Source organism: Nansenia antarctica (assembly GCF_963989245.1).
Source record: "Nansenia antarctica genome assembly, chromosome: 17".
NCBI classification, from domain to species: domain Eukaryota; kingdom Metazoa; phylum Chordata; class Actinopteri; order Argentiniformes; family Microstomatidae; genus Nansenia; species Nansenia antarctica.
In genome coordinates, this window is record NC_137687.1 from 25,708,514 (window position 1) to 25,726,013 (window position 17,500).

The 17,500-nt window shown below is 49.8% G+C and overlaps 1 protein-coding gene across 1 annotated transcript in view; it reads right to left on the minus strand.

Annotated features, from left to right (window-relative positions):
• naaladl2 (N-acetylated alpha-linked acidic dipeptidase like 2) overlaps positions 1 to 17,500 on the minus strand; it is a gene marked incomplete at both ends in the record, with an annotated part of 166,210 nt that overhangs the window by 62,067 nt on the left and 86,643 nt on the right. The window lies entirely within an intron of this gene.

Genomic DNA, 17,500 nt, shown 5'->3' on the forward strand with positions numbered 1-17,500 from the left:
AAAGACGGCGCAAAGCCATTGGATGTATTTCACATCAGTCATCAGCCCCACCCCCCCATCCCCCACCCGCCCCACAGTGCTTGCACACCACAGCTCTCTGATCCAGGGCTACGCCTCACAGCCGCGTGATTTGCTGAAATCAAATAACAACAAATACTTTTTACTCAGTAAATTCACTCCCACTTAAGGCCAGGTTTGTGTTGTTGTTATTCCAGTGACTGGGGACATGGTCAGACTCCCCAGGTACAGCCTGCTACCTCTGCCATCCCACAGGCGAGGAAAATAATACACGGAAATTAAGCTGGAGTGGAAATAAAGAATGTTTTTTATTTATTTACTGTCTTCGAACAAGAAGGTTAGCCTCTCTTTATGAGGCGAAGCCCCCTTGTCTTGTTACGGGGGTCCCTATTTAACCTATTCTCCCCCTTCTCCCCCACCCAACCCCCCTTCCTCACTCCCCTCCTTCCCCCTCTCCCTGCTGGAAAGGAGAGGGGAGTGGAGGAGAGGAGAGGAGAGGAGAGGGTAGTGGGAGGAGAGGAGAGGAGAGTGTAGGGGAGGAGGGGAGAGGGGGAGTGGAGTAGAGGAGAGGAGGGGAGGGGAGGGGGGGGGGATTGGAGGAGAGGGGAGAGGTGGAGAGGGAGGAGAGGAGAGTGGACGGGAGAGAGAGGGGAGGAGATTCCCCCTCAAGCGATCGTGTTGAAAGCAGTGTTCATCTGCTAACCTCTTCCACCACCGCGGCGGGCTGGCTGGTTCCACCGCCTCTACGTGGATGCGTCAGTCTCGCTACTCAGTCACGGCTTTTCACCGTCCTGCCGCCCCGCTGGTGGAACGAACTTCCCACTGCTGTCAGGACTGCAGAGTAGCTGCCTATCATCTGCCCTAGACTGAAGACCGGCTCCATCTCTTCGGTCTACACCTTAACTGTCCCTCCTCAACACCTCTTCATCCCCTCTACCCCCATGTACAGTTTCTCTACTTTCTCTACATACTGTACATACATTCAAAATAAATGTAATTCTAGGATAGGAGAGGGGGGGGGGGGGAGAGGAGAGGACGGGAGAGGAGAGGAGAGATGGGGAGGGCAGGGGAGAGGAGAGGAGAGGGGAGTGGAGGAGAGGAGAGGAGAGGAGAGGAGAGGGAGGGGAGGGGAGGGTAAACGGGAGGAGAGAAGAGGAGAGGGGAGTGGAGGAGAGGAGAGGAGAGGAGAGGGGAGGAGAGGGGAGGAGAGGAGAGGAGAGGAGAGGAGAGGAGAGGAGAGGAGAGGAGAGGAGAGGAGAGGGGAGGAGAGGAGAGGGGAGGAGAGGAGAGGGGAGGAGAGGAGAGGGGAGTGGAGGAGAGGGGAGGGGAGGGTAAACCGGAGGATAGGAGAGGGTAGAGGAGAGGGTGAGAACTAGAACTAGAACAGAACTACAGGCTTCAGCAAAGCTGGAGATCAACCACTTGACTCCCCACAACTCCTCCCCCCCTCGATCTCTTGTCCCTCAGCTTGTCCCCCCCCCCCCCCCCCCACTGTGCTAAAAGGCCTAGCAAGGAAGCCAGCCATTACTACACACACACACACACACACACACACACACACACATAGTGGTGGGGTGAGGAGAGGAGAGGAGACTAGAGGAGACTAGAGGAGAGGAGAGGAGAGGAGAGGAGAGGAGAGGAGAGGAGAGAGGAGAGGAGAGGAGAGAGGAGAGGAGAGGAGAGGAGAGAAGAGAAGAGGACTACATTTCTACATTTACAGGAGAGGAGAGGGGAGGAGAGAGGAGGAGAGGGAAGGAGAGGGTGAGCCACGACAGAACTACAGGCGTCAGCAAAGCTAGAGATCAACCGCTTGACTCCCCTCCACAACCCCCCCCCCCCGCCCCCACCGCCCACTCATCTCTCGTCCCTCAGCTGCCCCCCACTGTGCTAAAAGGCATAGCAAGAAACCCAACCATTACTACAAACACACACACAACCATTACTACACACACACACACACACACACGCAACCATTACATGCATGCGCATGCTTACAGAGAGATCTATCTACTCCCTGTCTAACATTCTATATCTAACACTACATGTTTTAAGGCTGATCTGTGCATGATAGTGCTGCATTTTGACATCATTCTTATCGCATTTCCCTCCCGTTGAGCTGTATAGCGGCACTTATTAAAGTGAAATGCTCTTATGACACTTATGACAGTCCTCCTACTGTCTCGACTCGCTCCAGGTCTGTTGTGTATAATGGAGAAGCGTTTCTGAAAGTACGGGTAGGATACAAACGCGTGCCGTACCGAGCCGTACCCATCTGGTAAATGGAAAAGCGCCATCTATGTTATATCTCAATGGTAAATGGTAAATGGACTGCACTTATATAGTGCCTTTTTTGCTGCTCCAAAGCGCTTTACAACGGCCTCTCATTCACCCATTCACACACACATTCACACACCAATGGCGGCAAGCTGCCATGCAAGGCGCCGGCCCGCTCACTGGGAGCAATTTTGGGGTTCAGTGTCTTGCCCAAGGACACTTCGACATGTGGCCAGCCGGGGCTCAAACCGCCAATCTGCCGATCTGCCAACCTTGTGATCATTAGGCGGCGACTCTACCTCCTGCGCCTTAGCCGCCCCATATCTCAATGCTATTGTATAATGACTGAAGCACCATTCACTGGAAGGATGGAAGTCTAGTCCAGATTCTCTTTAGATTTGTTTCATATATACAACAAGTACATATCATATGCATGTACATACTCTATGTCCAGTACTGCAGTTTTTGGCCTCCTACTCACGTTCCTTTATCCTCACGCAGAGAAGACGTTAGCCTTTAGCCTGCTGCCTCCACAAGCTTACACACACATTCAGCATCTCAAACATGCTCATATTTCTGCCTCAAACATGTATTGAACATTGGCAGTTCAAGTTCAAGTAGTAAATAGAGTGGGTTTTGGGTGGTTGTGTGTGTGTGTGTGTGTGTGTGTATATGTAAAGGATACATTGTAGATAGCATTAAGAGCAGTTACACATTGTAACTGTTGTTTGTTTGCTTGTCTGGGGGTAATTTTTGTGATAGGAGAGAGCGAGCGAGCGAGTGCGAGTGTGTGTGTGTGTGTGTGTGTGTGTGTGTGTAACAGGGTTTATATTGGCTATTCCCCTTGTCTGTCAATTGTTTTGGTTGGCGTAGCTTGCCGACTTGGGACCGTGTGTGATGTGAAACGTTCCCAGTCTGTATGAGCCCACCAACGGTAACCACGGTAACCAATGGTAAGGTCCAAATTGCGAAGCACTCTTCGGAAAAAAACTGATTTTTAAATGTGTAAAACATCTAAAGGAAGATACCAATGACATGATTTTGTTTGTAAGGAAATTCGGAAACTTATTTTAATCGTCAAATTGAGTGATACGCTAGCTAGCACAGGAGTAGCTAGCTAATGTCTCCCCATTTCTCTATCACAGTAGAGGACCGCCCCTGTATGGCTGCTGTTGACTGATGATGACCTGCCTATGATGGTGATGAACAGGTGACAGAATAAACAGAGTGGCTGACTGGGAAACTGCTGTCTGAGAGTTTAAATACACAACGCAAGAAGTCTGTTACGTGTGTGTGTGTGTTTGTGTGTGTGTGTGTGTGTGTGTGTGTGTAGGAGATGCAGTGTCTGCCAGAGCAGGGTGTGTGTTGTCAGGTGTGTGTGTGTGTGTGTGTGTGTGTGTGTGTGTGACACTTATGAGTGTGTGTGTGTGTGTGTGTGTGTGACACTTATGAGTGTGTGTGTGACAGCGCTACAAAACGACCTGGCAGCCCGGCGGCCCTGGGAGGCTCTCTGTTGTCTCACAGTAAATGGCCTGATGAATGGTGTGTGTGTGTGTGTGTGTGTGTGTGTGTGTGTGTGTGTGTGCATGTTTGTGCGTGCGTGCGTGCGTGTGAGTGTATGTGTGTGTACGTGTCTGTGTGTGTGTGTGTGTGTCTGTGCGTGTCTATGCATGTGCGTGTGTGTCTGTGTGCGTCTATGTGCGTGCGTGCGTGTGTGTGTGTGTCCCCCAGTGAAGGGCCTGATGAATGGCAGGGCTGTGTAAAGGAGACCCCTCAGTGTGTGCCTCAGGTACAGGAGTGAAGGAAGAGAGAGAAGCTCAGACAAGGTCAACCCCCCAGCTCAGGGGCCTGGCGGTCAGAGGGTCCTCGGCCCTGAGACTGGGAGGTCGTGGGTTCGATCCCGGCCGAGTCATACCAAACACTATGAAAAAATGGTACCCGATGCCTCCCTGCTTGGCACTCAGCATTACGGGTTGGATTGGGGGGGGCGGGCGGTTGGGGGGGTAAGACGCTTACCGGCGTCATGTCCAGGGGGGTGTACTTGTACATCAAGCTGCCTCACGCTACGGGAACAGGAGATAGACTCCTGCCCCCTAAGGGCCGTCAGGCTCGAGAACCATCGCTTTTCAAGGCTACTTACCTTTTTTAAGGGAGGGTGGGGTGGAGCTAAGGGAGGGTGGGGTGGAGCTAAGGGAGGGTGGGGTGGAGCTAAGGGGATTGACCCAGCGTGAATTCTTTTTTAAAAAACTTCTGACGAGAAAAAACGCATCAATGTGCAAAGACCTTCAAGTAACACTTTGTGGCTGAAGGCTCCTAGCCTTACCGGTGTCATGTCCAGGGGGGTGTACTTGTACATCAAGCCGAATCACGCTACTGAAACAGGAGATAGGCTCCTGCCCCCTAAGGGCTGTTAGGCTCGAGAACCATCGCTTCTCAAGGCTACTTACCTTTTTTAAGGGAGGGTGGGGGGGAGCTAAGGGGATTGACACAGCGTGAATTCTTTAAAAAAAAACTTCTGACGAGAAAAAACGCATCGATGTGCAAAGACCTTCCAGTAACACTTTGTGGCTGAAGGCTCCTAGCAGAAGTTTGTAAATGTTGAAATGACAATCAACTATCATCAACAAACTATTCACTACCCCTACCTACTGTAAACTTAACGACGGACAAGTTTGCCACGTTGGTCCAAGTGACAAATACTCATGTAGCAGGTGACAGATAGACAGAGTACTACTGCTGTCATGCTGACCCTATCAAGTGTGACAGGCGGGGTTTGAACACGCAAGACCCAAGCGTCTACCGTTAGGCCAAGAGGACCTCCTCAAGGTCAGAGGGTGACAGGGGGGTTTCAGGGGTTTCCAGGTCCAGTCTCAGGCATGGCCACCTCATCACCAGAGTGTGATTCCATATCACCTCCGCTACAAAAGCTCTGTTGATGCAGTCTTGCTTGTTTATGTCTTATGTAGCGCCCTATCTAGGCCTACATAGTTCACACTAGAACAGCCGTGCCTTTTTACCTACTAAAAGAGCCTCTTTACAATGCTAGCCTGCTACTTACACACAACGACCACTAGTTGGCAACTTGTAAATTAGCCTGCCTCCTACACAGAAAAACTGTTGTGGTAAGGCAAGGCAAGGCAAGTGTATTTGTATAGCACATTTCATACAACAGGGGCAATTCAAAGTGCTTTACATGCATTATTTAAAAATACAGCAAGAGGAGCATAAGAAAATAAAAAATTGCAATAAATAAAAGCAAATATAAGAAGTAAATAGATAAAACATTTAAAAAGACAATAGTAGCTTAGATTTAAATATTTTAAGGGTTTGGGCCTGTTTGATTTCTTCAGGAAGTTTGTTCCAGGAGCATGCAACAGCATGACTGAAAGCTGCTGCACCGTGTTTTGTTTTTACTCTTGGAATTATTAGCTGATTTGTCTCAGCTGACCTGAGGGACCTTGAGGGAATATAGGGTGGGAGGAGATCTGATATGTATTTTGGTCCAAAATGTTGTGATTTGTATGTAATTAGGAGGATTTTGAATTCAATTCTCTGAGAGACTGGTAACCAGTGCAGGGATCTCAGGATTGTTGTAATGTGTACAAATGTCTTTGTTTTTGGTAGCGTTAGTGGCTGATTAAACTGAAGATTAGACTGAAGAGCCGAACCACAGTTAGTGAGTTAATGACCTCAGTACTCAACCACACACACTCCCACACAGCACCAACCATCCATACACACACTCCTCCTGGGGGGAGGAGAGGGAGGAGGAGATGGGGGAGGAGAGAGGGAGGAGGAGATGGAGGGGGGAGTAGGTGAGGGGGGGGGGAGATGGGTGAGGGGGGAGGAGACGGAGGAGGAGAGGGGGGAGGTGAGGAGGAGGAGATGGAGGAGGAGAGGGGGGAGGTGAGGAGGAGGAGATGGAGGAGGAGATGGAGGAGGAGAGGAGGAGGAGATGGAGGAGGTGAGGGGGGAGGTGATGGAGGAGGTGAGGAGGAGGAGAGGGAGGAGGTGAGGGGGGAGGAGATGGAGGAGGAGATGGAGGAGGTGAGGGGGGAGGTGATGGAGGAGGTGAGGAGGAGGAGATGGGGGAGGAGAGGGAGGAGGAGATGGAGGAGTTGAGGGGGGAGGAGAGGGAGGAGGAGAGGGTGGAGGCGATGGAGGGGGTAAGGAGGGAGGAGATGGAGGAGGAGAGGGTGGAGGAGATGGAGGGGGTAAGGAGGGAGGAGATGGAGGAGGAGAAGGAGAGGAGGGAGGAGAGGGGGGGAGATGGAGGAGGAGAGGGTGGAGGAGATGGAGGATGAGAGGGTGGAGGAGATGGAGGAGGAGAGGGTGGAGGATATGGAGGGAGTAAGAAAGGAGGAGATGGTGGAGGAGATGGAGGAGGAGAGGGGGGAGGTGAGGAGGAGGAGATGGAGGAGGTGAGGAGAAGGAGAGGAGGGAGGAGAGGGGGGGAGATGGAGGAGGTGAGGGGGGGGGATATGGAGGAGGTGAGGAGGGAGGAGAGGAGGTAGGAGATAGGGGAGGACAGCACACAGTGCTGGGGGGGTGAGCCTGTCTCTGCCTGCCTGGCGCTGTGTGTCCCGGGGGGGGGGGGGGGGGAGAAGAGGGGGGGCGAGGGGGGAGATGAGGAAATCATAAGGTGCTAGGACAGGTTACTCCTGAGGAGTCATTCTGCTGTAGAGCTGTGTGAGAGTGTGTGTGTGTGTGTGTGTGAGTGTGTGTGAGCATACGTGTGTGTGTGTGTGTGTGTCTCTGTGTGTTTGTGTGTCTCTGTCTGTGTGTTTGTTTGTGTGTGTGTGTGTGTGTGTGTGTGTGTGTGTGTGTGCGTACAGCATATTGTGACGGAAGACCATGATACTCGTGTCGTATCGCTGTATCAGAGATCGACTAGTCTGGTCTAGTCTAAGGGCCTGTGTCATGTCACCCTGCTCTACAGTAATAAAATAATAATATTGCTGCATCTAAACACAGGGTTCCTACAAGTTTCAACAAGTAAAATGTAAGACCTTTTTAGACCTTTACCTAAAAAGGTAATTTTAATTTTAGACCTATTCGCAACACCATATGATAGATTTTTGTCATCCTGCCGTAGCTTCGTTCGCCAATAATTTCTCCTGATGGCAGCGAATTGGCATTTTTTTGGTTCCAGCTTGATTCATTTCCACATTAAAAAAGCTAATCACATTTTTTAGACCTAGCACCTAATTTTTAGACCTAATAGCTGAAACTTGCGGCCTTTTTAGGCCTTGTAAATCGGATTGCTGGAATTTAGACTAAGGCTTTTTTAAGACCAGCGCGGGAACCCTGTAAACAACTCACTGACTATCTCCCCCCCCCCCCCCCCCCACCAATCCGGCTTCAAGGCTGGTCACTCCACCGAGACTGCTCTCCCTGCTGTCACGGAGGCCCTCCACTCTGCTCAAGTTCTCGTTTCGACACCTTGCATGGTAGCTTGCCGCCGTCGGTGTGTGTATGAATGTGTGTGTGAACGGGTGAATGAGAGGACCGTCGTAAAGCGCTTTGGAATATATATAGACAGTATATACATATATATATATATATCTATATTATATATAATACAGTCCGTTAGGACGGGGGGGCTCACTGGAACACATGGGACTGAGAATGAGGAACGGTATCAAACGCACCGATGTCCACCTCCGCAAAGCCTCTGACGTCTACTTCTACCTCCGCCAGCCCCCCCCCCCCTATATCTAGGTCGATATAGATCCCCTACTCGTGAGAGAGACTGCCGCCCTTAGCTTCACCACGGTGGGGGATGTTCCTGCTGCCTGGGGGAGACAGGCCTCTACCTGTCGTTCCACATCACAGAGCCCCGCGGCGGGCCTGTCCTACACACCGCCGCGGTCACGGTCCCGGGCACACACACACACACACACGTGTCCTGCTTCTACTCCTGCTTACGTGGAGACATGCTACGTGTCAGCTCAGAATCCCAGCCTTTTCTGTCCTGTGGCGCGAGAGAGGGAGAGAGAGAGAGAGAGAGAGAGAGAGAGAGAAAGAGGGAAAGAGAGTGAGAGAGAGAGAGGGAGAGAGAGGGAGAGAGAGAGAGAGAGAGGCTCGAACCACTGAGATGTGTAACAGCAACCCCAACACACACACACACACACACACGCACGCACGCACGCACGCACGCACACACACACACTCACACTCACACAGAAAAACACACACTTGCAACCAAGCAGCCCACACATGTATGGAGGCACGCACGGACGGACAGACGCACGCACGGACGGACAGACGCACACACGGGTGAACACCTGGCAGGGCGGAGGTGCTGCGGGCTGGACGCTAATCGCAGTGGCGTGTGTGTTCACTGGAGGCACAGGATAAGGGGGTGTCCGTGTGTGTCTGTGTGTGTGTGTGTGTGTGTGTGTGTGTGTGTGTGTACATAAAGAGTGGGTTCCAACACTACAAACCAGATGACAGGGGCCACACACACACAGACAACCGAGGACGTCAGGGCGTTTTGCACACAACAATCCTGTTACAGTACAGACGTCCTAGCCTTTATAGCATAACAACACAGCATCATAGAGGGGATGCACGCGGCCTTGGAACACACGACACACGGTGAGAGCAAATGGTAAATGGACTGCACTTACGTATATAGCGCCTTTATCCAAATTGCTTTACAACAGCCTCTCATTCACACATTCACACACACATTCACACACCAATGGCAGCAAGCTACCATGCAAGGCGCCGGCCCGCTCACTTGGAGCAATATGGGGTTCAGTGTCTTGCCCAAGGACACTTCGACATGTGGCCAGCCGGGGCTCGAACCGCCGATCTGCCAACCTTGCGATCATTAGACCGCGGCTCTACCTCCTGCGCCACAGCCACCCCGAGAGCAGAGCCACAGACAGCAGAGGAAAGCCACAGACAGCAGAGGAAAGCCACAGACAGCAGAGGAAAGGTACAGACAGCAGAGGAAAGGTACAGACAGCAGAGGAAAGGTACAGACAGCAGAGGAAAGCCACAGACAGCAGAGGAAAGCCACAGACAGCAGAGGAAAGGTACAGACAGCAGAGGAAAGGTACAGACAGCAGAGGAAATGTACAGACAGCAGAGGAAAGGTACAGACAGCAGAGGAAAGCTACAGACAGCAGAGGAAAGGTACAGACAGCAGAGGAAAGGTACAGACAGCAGAGGAAAGGTACAGACAGTAGAGGAAAGGTACAGACAGCAGAGGAAAGGTACAGACAGTAGAGGAAAGGTACAGACAGCAGAGGAAAGGTACAGACAGCAGAGGAAAGGTACAGACAGCAGAGGAAAGGTACAGACAGCAGAGGAAAGGTACAGACAGCAGAGGAAAGGTACAGACAGCAGAGGAAAGGTACAGACAGCAGAGGAAAGGTACAGACAGCGGAGGAAAGCCACAGACAGCAGAGGAAAGCCACAGACAGCAGAGGAAAGGTACAGACAGCAGAGGAAAGCCACAGACAGCAGAGGAAAGGTACAGACAGTAGAGGAAAGCCACAGACAGCAGAGGAAAGGTACAGACAGCAGAGGAAAGGTACAGACAGCAGAGGAAAGGTACAGACAGCAGAGGAAAGGTACAGACAGCAGAGGAAAGGTACAGACAGTAGAGGAAAGGTACAGACAGCAGAGGAAAGGTACAGACAGTAGAGGAAAGGTACAGACAGCAGAGGAAAGGTACAGACAGCAGAGGAAAGGTACAGACAGTAGAGGAAAGGTACAGACAGCAGAGGAAAGGTACAGACAGCAGAGGAAAGGTACAGACAGCAGAGGAAAGGTACAGACAGCAGAGGAAAGGTACAGACAGCAGAGGAAAGGTACAGACAGCAGATGAAAGGTACAGACAGCAGAGGAAAGGTACAGACAGCAGAGGAAAGCCACAGACAGTAGAGGAAAGGTACAGACAGCAGAGGAAAGGTACAGACAGCAGAGGAAAGGTACAGACAGCAGAGGAAAGGTACAGACAGCAGAGGAAAGGTACAGACAGCAGAGGAAAGGTACAGACAGTAGAGGAAAGGTACAGACAGCAGAGGAAAGGTACAGACAGTAGAGGAAAGGTACAGACAGCAGAGGAAAGGTACAGACAGCAGAGGAAAGGTACAGACAGCAGAGGAAAGGTACAGACAGCAGAGGAAAGGTACAGACAGCAGAGGAAAGGTACAGACAGCAGAGGAAAGGTACAGACAGCAGAGGAAAGGTACAGACAGCGGAGGAAAGCCACAGACAGCAGAGGAAAGCCACAGACAGCAGAGGAAAGGTACAGACAGCAGAGGAAAGCTACAGACAGCAGAGGAAAGGTACAGACAGCAGAGGAAAGGTACAGACAGCAGAGGAAAGGTACAGACAGCAGAGGAAAGCCACAGACAGCAGAGGAAAGGTACAGACAGTAGAGGAAAGCCACAGACAGCAGAGGAAAGGTACAGACAGCAGAGGAAAGGTACAGACAGCAGAGGAAAGGTACAGACAGCAGAGGAAAGGTACAGACAGTAGAGGAAAGGTACAGACAGCAGAGGAAAGGTACAGACAGCAGAGGAAAGGTACAGACAGCAGAGGAAAGGTACAGACAGCAGAGGAAAGGTACAGACAGCAGATGAAAGGTACAGACAGCAGAGGAAAGGTACAGACAGCAGAGGAAAGCCACAGACAGTAGAGGAAAGGTACAGACAGCAGAGGAAAGGTACAGACAGCAGAGGAAAGGTACAGACAGCAGAGGAAAGGTACAGACAGCAGAGGAAAGGTACAGACAGTAGAGGAAAGGTACAGACAGCAGGGGAAAGGTACAGACAGCAGAGGAAAGGTACAGACAGCAGAGGAAAGGTACAGACAGCAGAGGAAAGGCACAGACAGGAGAGGAAAGGCACAGACAGGAGAGGAAAGGTACAGACAGCAGAGGAAAGCCACAGACAGTGGGGCCCACAAAAAAATAAACATCTCCAGAACGGTGGAATCTCAAAAAATACCACACCAGCAGCATTCAAATCAAATTGAATCAAGTTTTATTTGTGTAGCGCATTTCTCACAAGATGTGACTCAATGCGCTTCACATGATGACAGAGCCGCAAGCAGGCAAAGGTAACAAACCTGTAAACCTGTAAACCTGTAAACCTGTACACTGTGTAGCCAGGAAAACTCCCTTGCAGCCCTCTACTCATAGAGCGACTACTACCAGTTTGCCTACCAGCACATAGCAGCGGCCCCCAAACCCTGCCACCCCCCTCCCCCGGGGGGCCCCAGACGCCCCACACACCCGACCCCCCCCACCACCAGCACACATACAAGTATGGGTAAAGTCTGACTGGGAGGGGGTGGATTTGAGGAGGAGAAGGATACAAAATGATGGTCAGAAACTGGAAGAGGGGCAACATAGAGCCACATTCAACACCTGGAACAATAACAGGAGGAAACACACTAGAGCAGGAGGACACACACTAGAGGAGGGGGACACACACTAGAGGAGGACACACACTAGAGGAGGAGGACACACACTAGAGGGGGACACACACTAGAGGACACACACTAGAGACACACACTAGAGGAGGAGGACACACACTGAGCTGTTGAAGGCAGCGTGTAAACGATTACCACTTCTGTTTCTTCCGCCTCTCCTCTCCTCTCCCTTTTAACTTCCGTTTAAAAGGGAAGCGACACGTCTCATTTTCCTAAATAAGGACAAACGTGGTATTTCCCCAGAGTATCACCACCACCGTTCCCTCAGGAACACCTCCACACAGAGAGAGAGATGTGGCCTCGTTTCCAAAAAAAGGAGAAATTGCGAATCACAGGCGAGATGGTTTTTCCAACTGAAGCACAAAGCCCAAAAAAAGAGTTAACGTTTTACGACTCGAACACACTTTCAAATATACGGCAGACCTTGGCCCTGAACGACATAGATAAAAAAAAAAAGTTCTCATATCTAATGGATTCAGAAGATAATTTCTAAACATTTCTATAGGGGGGCGGGGTGTGGACCATATGTTTCTGGCAAATGTTTTCGGCAAACCCTACGGTATTTTTTTCTGATTCGTAGCTGATTGATTTATAATAATAATGAATAATTCATTACATTTATATAGCGCTTTTCCGGGGCTGACAATAATTATGTGAGAAACGGAAAACACAGAAACAACAAGCAACAGATAACATGGGCACATGGAACACAGAGTTAGCGAACAGGGAGGGGGGGGGGGGTGGTTAGGGGTAGGGGAGGCTGTATGCATGTCAGGAGGGGGGGGGGGGGGGGTGGCAGGGTTAGGGGAGATGAGTAGGGGTAGGGGAGGTTGTATGCGTGTCCAGGGGGGGGGGGGGGGGGGGGGCAGGGGATGGGGGAGATGGCTAGGGGTAGGGGAGGCTATAGGCATGGGAGAACAGGTAGGTTTTGAGGTGGGATTTAAAAGTGAGGAGTGAGGGTGGGTCTCTGAGTGGTTGAGGGAGAGAGTTCCAGAGGCGGGGTGCGGCTCGTGAAAAGGCACGGTGACCGAAGCCTCTGAGTTTTGAGGGTGGGACAGTGAGGGGAACAATGGATGAGGATCGGATAGTGTGTTCTTAATAATTGTATATTAAGAACCGTCACCTTCAATGTCAGTTAGTTGACAAACTGTCAATACAAGACAGCTGTGGTGAAGGTAGTAAACATCTAACAGCACCAGGAGAGGCTGGCGGAGGTAGAAATCGGAGGACGGGGCTCATTGGAATGCATGGGGAACGAGGAACGCTATCAAACACACCACACGTGTTTGACAACCATCTGATACTGTTCCCTATTCCCTTCCATGCATTACAACGAGTGCGTCCTCCCATTTCTACCTCCACAGCCTCCCCTGACCAGGATAGAGGTTCACACTATCAGTGTGGAACACCTCAGAACACCTCACCCTCCCCCCAACTCCCCCCACTCCCCACCTCCCCCATCCTAGCTCTGTCTCCGCCATACTCTCTATACCTCCCTCTTCCTCCTGGTCTCCCCCCCCCTGATTCTCCTGGTCTCCCCCATCCTACCCCACCCCCCAACCTCCTCACCCCCTCTCCCTATCACCCCCATTGGTTTGGGTCCAGTTCCAGCTTACTTGTCAATAAAATCTGGTAGAGAGAGAGAGAGAGAGAGAGAGAGAGAGAGAGAGAGAGAGAGAGAGAGAGAGAGAGAGAGAGAGAGAGAGAGAGAGAGCAGGGAAGAGAGCTGTCTGATCAGCTCACAACTTGGGACCTCTCCTTGTCTGCCCCTTCTCTCCCTCCCTCCCTCCCTCCCTCCCCCCCCAACAATATCTATCTATCTCTGTCCAGCTGCAGCAACAGCTTCACACTGATAATGAGATTAGCTCTGCTGAGAGTGGAGAGAGCGGTCAAACACCTCCGGCCAAACACCAGACCAGCAGCGGCCCTTTAAACACCAGAGATAGTATACACTAGAGATGGACCACGCCCCTGATTTACTATTGGTTCTAAACACCAGAGATAGTATACACTAGAGATGGACCACACCCTGATTTACTATTGGTTCTAAACACCAGAGATAGTATACACTAGAGATGGGCCACACCCCTGATTTACTATTGTTTCTAGGAGAGATGGGGACGAATAGATTAGTGTTACTGACAGATGTCGTTGCTGGGATTGTGTGTTCCCTAGCAACTTGTGCGTAGGACTAGAGCGACAGCGTGAGGCTCCAAATAGAGCTAAATAAATGTAGAATATATATGACATGACATTTAGCTGATTCGTTTATCCAAAACAACTTTGTTCACAGCCCCAGAACCATGACATTTGCTTCACAGTTTGTATGAGGCTCTTGTGCTGCTCAAATGCTGCCTTTGGTTTGCACAAAAACATGTGTTCTGTCATGTGCTCAAGCTATTCAACTTTGGATTCATATGTCCAAAGCACATTGTTCCAGAAGTCCTGGTGTTTGTCTAGAGCAGGGGTCGGCAATTAAGTTTGGCTTCGGGCCCAACAAAAAAAATAGCCACTAGATGGCGGGCCCGAACCTAATCAAAGGCTAATTTAAGTAATATATTGTTTTCAAATGTGACACGTTCTAATGCTTTGACTTTTCTTTCGAGAGATGTACACATCGCTAGTCAACAAATACAGCTTGTTTTGTGAGCCTGCTAACAATGTAAAGTAGTGTTCTAGTTAACTAGGTAGCAGTCCAATCCATTACGTTGCAGTATTTTGGCTTGACTAGCGAGTTTGTGTTGTGATTCTCAACAACGTTGAAACGTAGTTTCACCCTTTTCCATATTTTTGAATAATAAATGTGTGGACTGACGATGTAGCGCAGCCTAACTTATTCTAATAATTATTTAACATAGTTTTATTCTGATAATTATTCCCCCTCCTCCCAGACAAGGTCACATTATTATTGGATTGGTTGTTTGCGTGTCGGGTGAAGTTAGCTAGCAAGATAAACATAATGTCACTCTCCAAAGGTCTAAAGAGGAAAGTTGACGGTGAAAACAGGGCATTTAAAGAGGAATGGACAGCGAACTATACATTCATCCTACCTGGTTTCATCAATGCAAAGCCGTTGGGAGACTCACATTTTACGTGCTCACAATGTTCCCTTTCTATACATGCGAGTCGTCCTTTTCGTCAATGAATGCGATAAAGACACACGAGAGGAATCGATTGATGCATAAAAACCTTGAGAACTGCCTGCGGATTAAAGTGACGTCCATATCACCAGATATCAAGCAAATACTGACCGATGGGAGATGCCACTTTTCACATTAAGTGAGTACCAAGCCTGTCGTTATTGTATTTAATAACCTACCGTAATTGCATTTTGTATATTTTGAATGAATGGCTCATTGTAATTATTATCCCTAATAGCGTGTTTGCTCTGTCGTTTCAGGAGCATAGGCCTATGCACCACCACCCCTCGCATGATCAAGCAGATTCTTTTTTTAAATTTTATTTATTTTATTTTGTTGTCAATGTTTTTCAGAAAATTAAACTGAATTTGCTTTGTTACTGTTCATATGTGTGTTGCAGTCACATATACGTAAACATTACGTTTGAATTATTTACTGAGCTGGTGTTATTTTTTTTCAAACCACACACCGCATGTTGGCTATTTCAGCACTATGCGTTGTCCACCTGCTTATGATTCACTATGAGGGGTTCAGCGTCAGTGCGCTTCGGTGCACCCCGCTGCCTGATTGTCTGTCCCTGTGTCATTCACTCTCAACATGGATAAAAGTACAATAAGCATTATTCAGGTGGAGGTAGATTCTCTATTCGGACATTATAGGCGCTATATGTGGGACTATCGGTCCGATATTGTAAAAAAAAGAAAAAGAAGAAAAAAGTGAATTCTCAAAATAATCTGCTGGGCCAAATATTATTGGTGATGGGCCAGCAATGGCCCGCGGGCCCCCTATTGCCGACCCCTGGTCTAGGGTGTTCTCTGGCAAACTTTCTGATAGTAGATGCATGTACTGCATGGCAAGACCTACCTGGCAGGTCATGTGCCAACATTTTAGGATCATCTTGTGGTCTGCTCTTGGGCTGAACCTGCTAGGACGGCCTGAACTGGCCATGTTGGCAGTTGTTTGAATGTTCTCCGCTTGTAAAAAGAAATAAAGAAATAAAAGCAGCAATAAATAACTCTCTCTCCTATTGTTTTAGGGTTAGGGCGAGGGTTTACTACTGATTGCACATTCTTAAAATTAAGTAGTGATCCTAACTGACCTAAGACAGGGAATGTTTACTAAGATTACATATGAGGAATTCTGAAAAACTGAGTTTAAAAGTATTTATAAAAGGTGGATGGAAACTTCTCTCCTCTCTCTCTCACCCATCCTTCCTGTCAATCTCTACTGTCTCTATCCTCCTCTCTCTCACCCATCCTTCCTGTCAGTCTCTACTGTCTCTATCCTCCTCTCTCTCTCTCTCTCACCCATCCTTCCTGTCAGTCTCTACTGTCTCTATCCTCCTCTCTCTCTCACCCATCCTTCCTGTTAGTCTCTACTGTCTCTATCCTCCTCTCTCTCTCACCCATCCTTCCTGTCAGTCTCTACTGTCTCTATCCTCCTCTCTCTCTCACCCATCCTTCCTGTCAGTCTCTACTGTCTCTATCCTCCTCTCTCTCTCACCCATCCTTCCTGTCAGTCTCTACTGTCTCTATCCTCCTCTCTCTCTCTCTCACCCATCCTTCCTGTCAGTCTCTACTGTCTCTATCCTCCTCTCTCTCTCACCCATCCTTCCCGTCAGTCTCTACTGTCTCTATCCTCCTCTCTCTCACACCCATCCTTCCTGTCAGTCTCTACTGTCTCTATCCTCCTCTCTCTCTCACTCATCCTTCCTGTCAGTCTCTACTGTCTCTATCCTCCTCTCTCTCTCACCCATCCTTCCTGTCAGTCTCTACTGTCTCTATCCTCCTCTCTCTCACCCATCCTACCTGTCAGTCTCTACTGTCTCTATCCTCCTCTCTCTCTCACCCATCCTTCCTGTCAGTCTCTACTGTCTCTATCCTCCTCTCTCTCTCACCCATCCTTCCTGTCAGTCTCTACTGTCTCTATCCTCCTCTCTCTCTCACCCATCCTTCCTGTCAGTCTCTACTGTCTCTATCCTCCTCTCTCTCTCACCCATCCTTCCCATCAGTCTCTACTGTCTCTATCCTCCTCTCTCTCTCTCTCTCTCACCCATCCTTCCTGTCAGTCTCTACTGTCTCTATCCTCCTCTCTCTCTCACTCATCCTTCCTGTCAGTCTCTACTGTCTCTATCCTCCTCTCTCTCTCACCCATCCTTCCCGTCAGTCTCTACTGTCTCTATCCTCCTCTCTCTCTCACTCATCCTTCCTGTCAGTCTCTACTGTCTCTATCCTCCTCTCTCTCTCACCCATCCTTCCTGTCAGTCTCTACTCTCTCTCTCACCCATCCTTCCTGTCAGTCTCTACTGTCTCTATCCTCCTCCCTCTCTCTCTCTCACCCATCCTTCCTGTCAGTCTCTACTGTCTCTCTCCTCCCCTCTCTCTCACCCATCCGTCCTGTCATTCTCTACTGTCTCTCTCCTCCCCTCTCTCTCACCCATCCTTCCTGTCAGTCTCTACTGTCTCTATCCTCCTCTCTCTCTCACCCATCCTTACTGTCAGTCTCTACTGTCTCTATCCTCCTCCCTCTCTCTCACCCATCCTTCCTGTCAATCTCTACTGTCTCTCTCCTCCCCTCTCTCTCACCCATCCTTCCTGTCAATCTCTACTGTC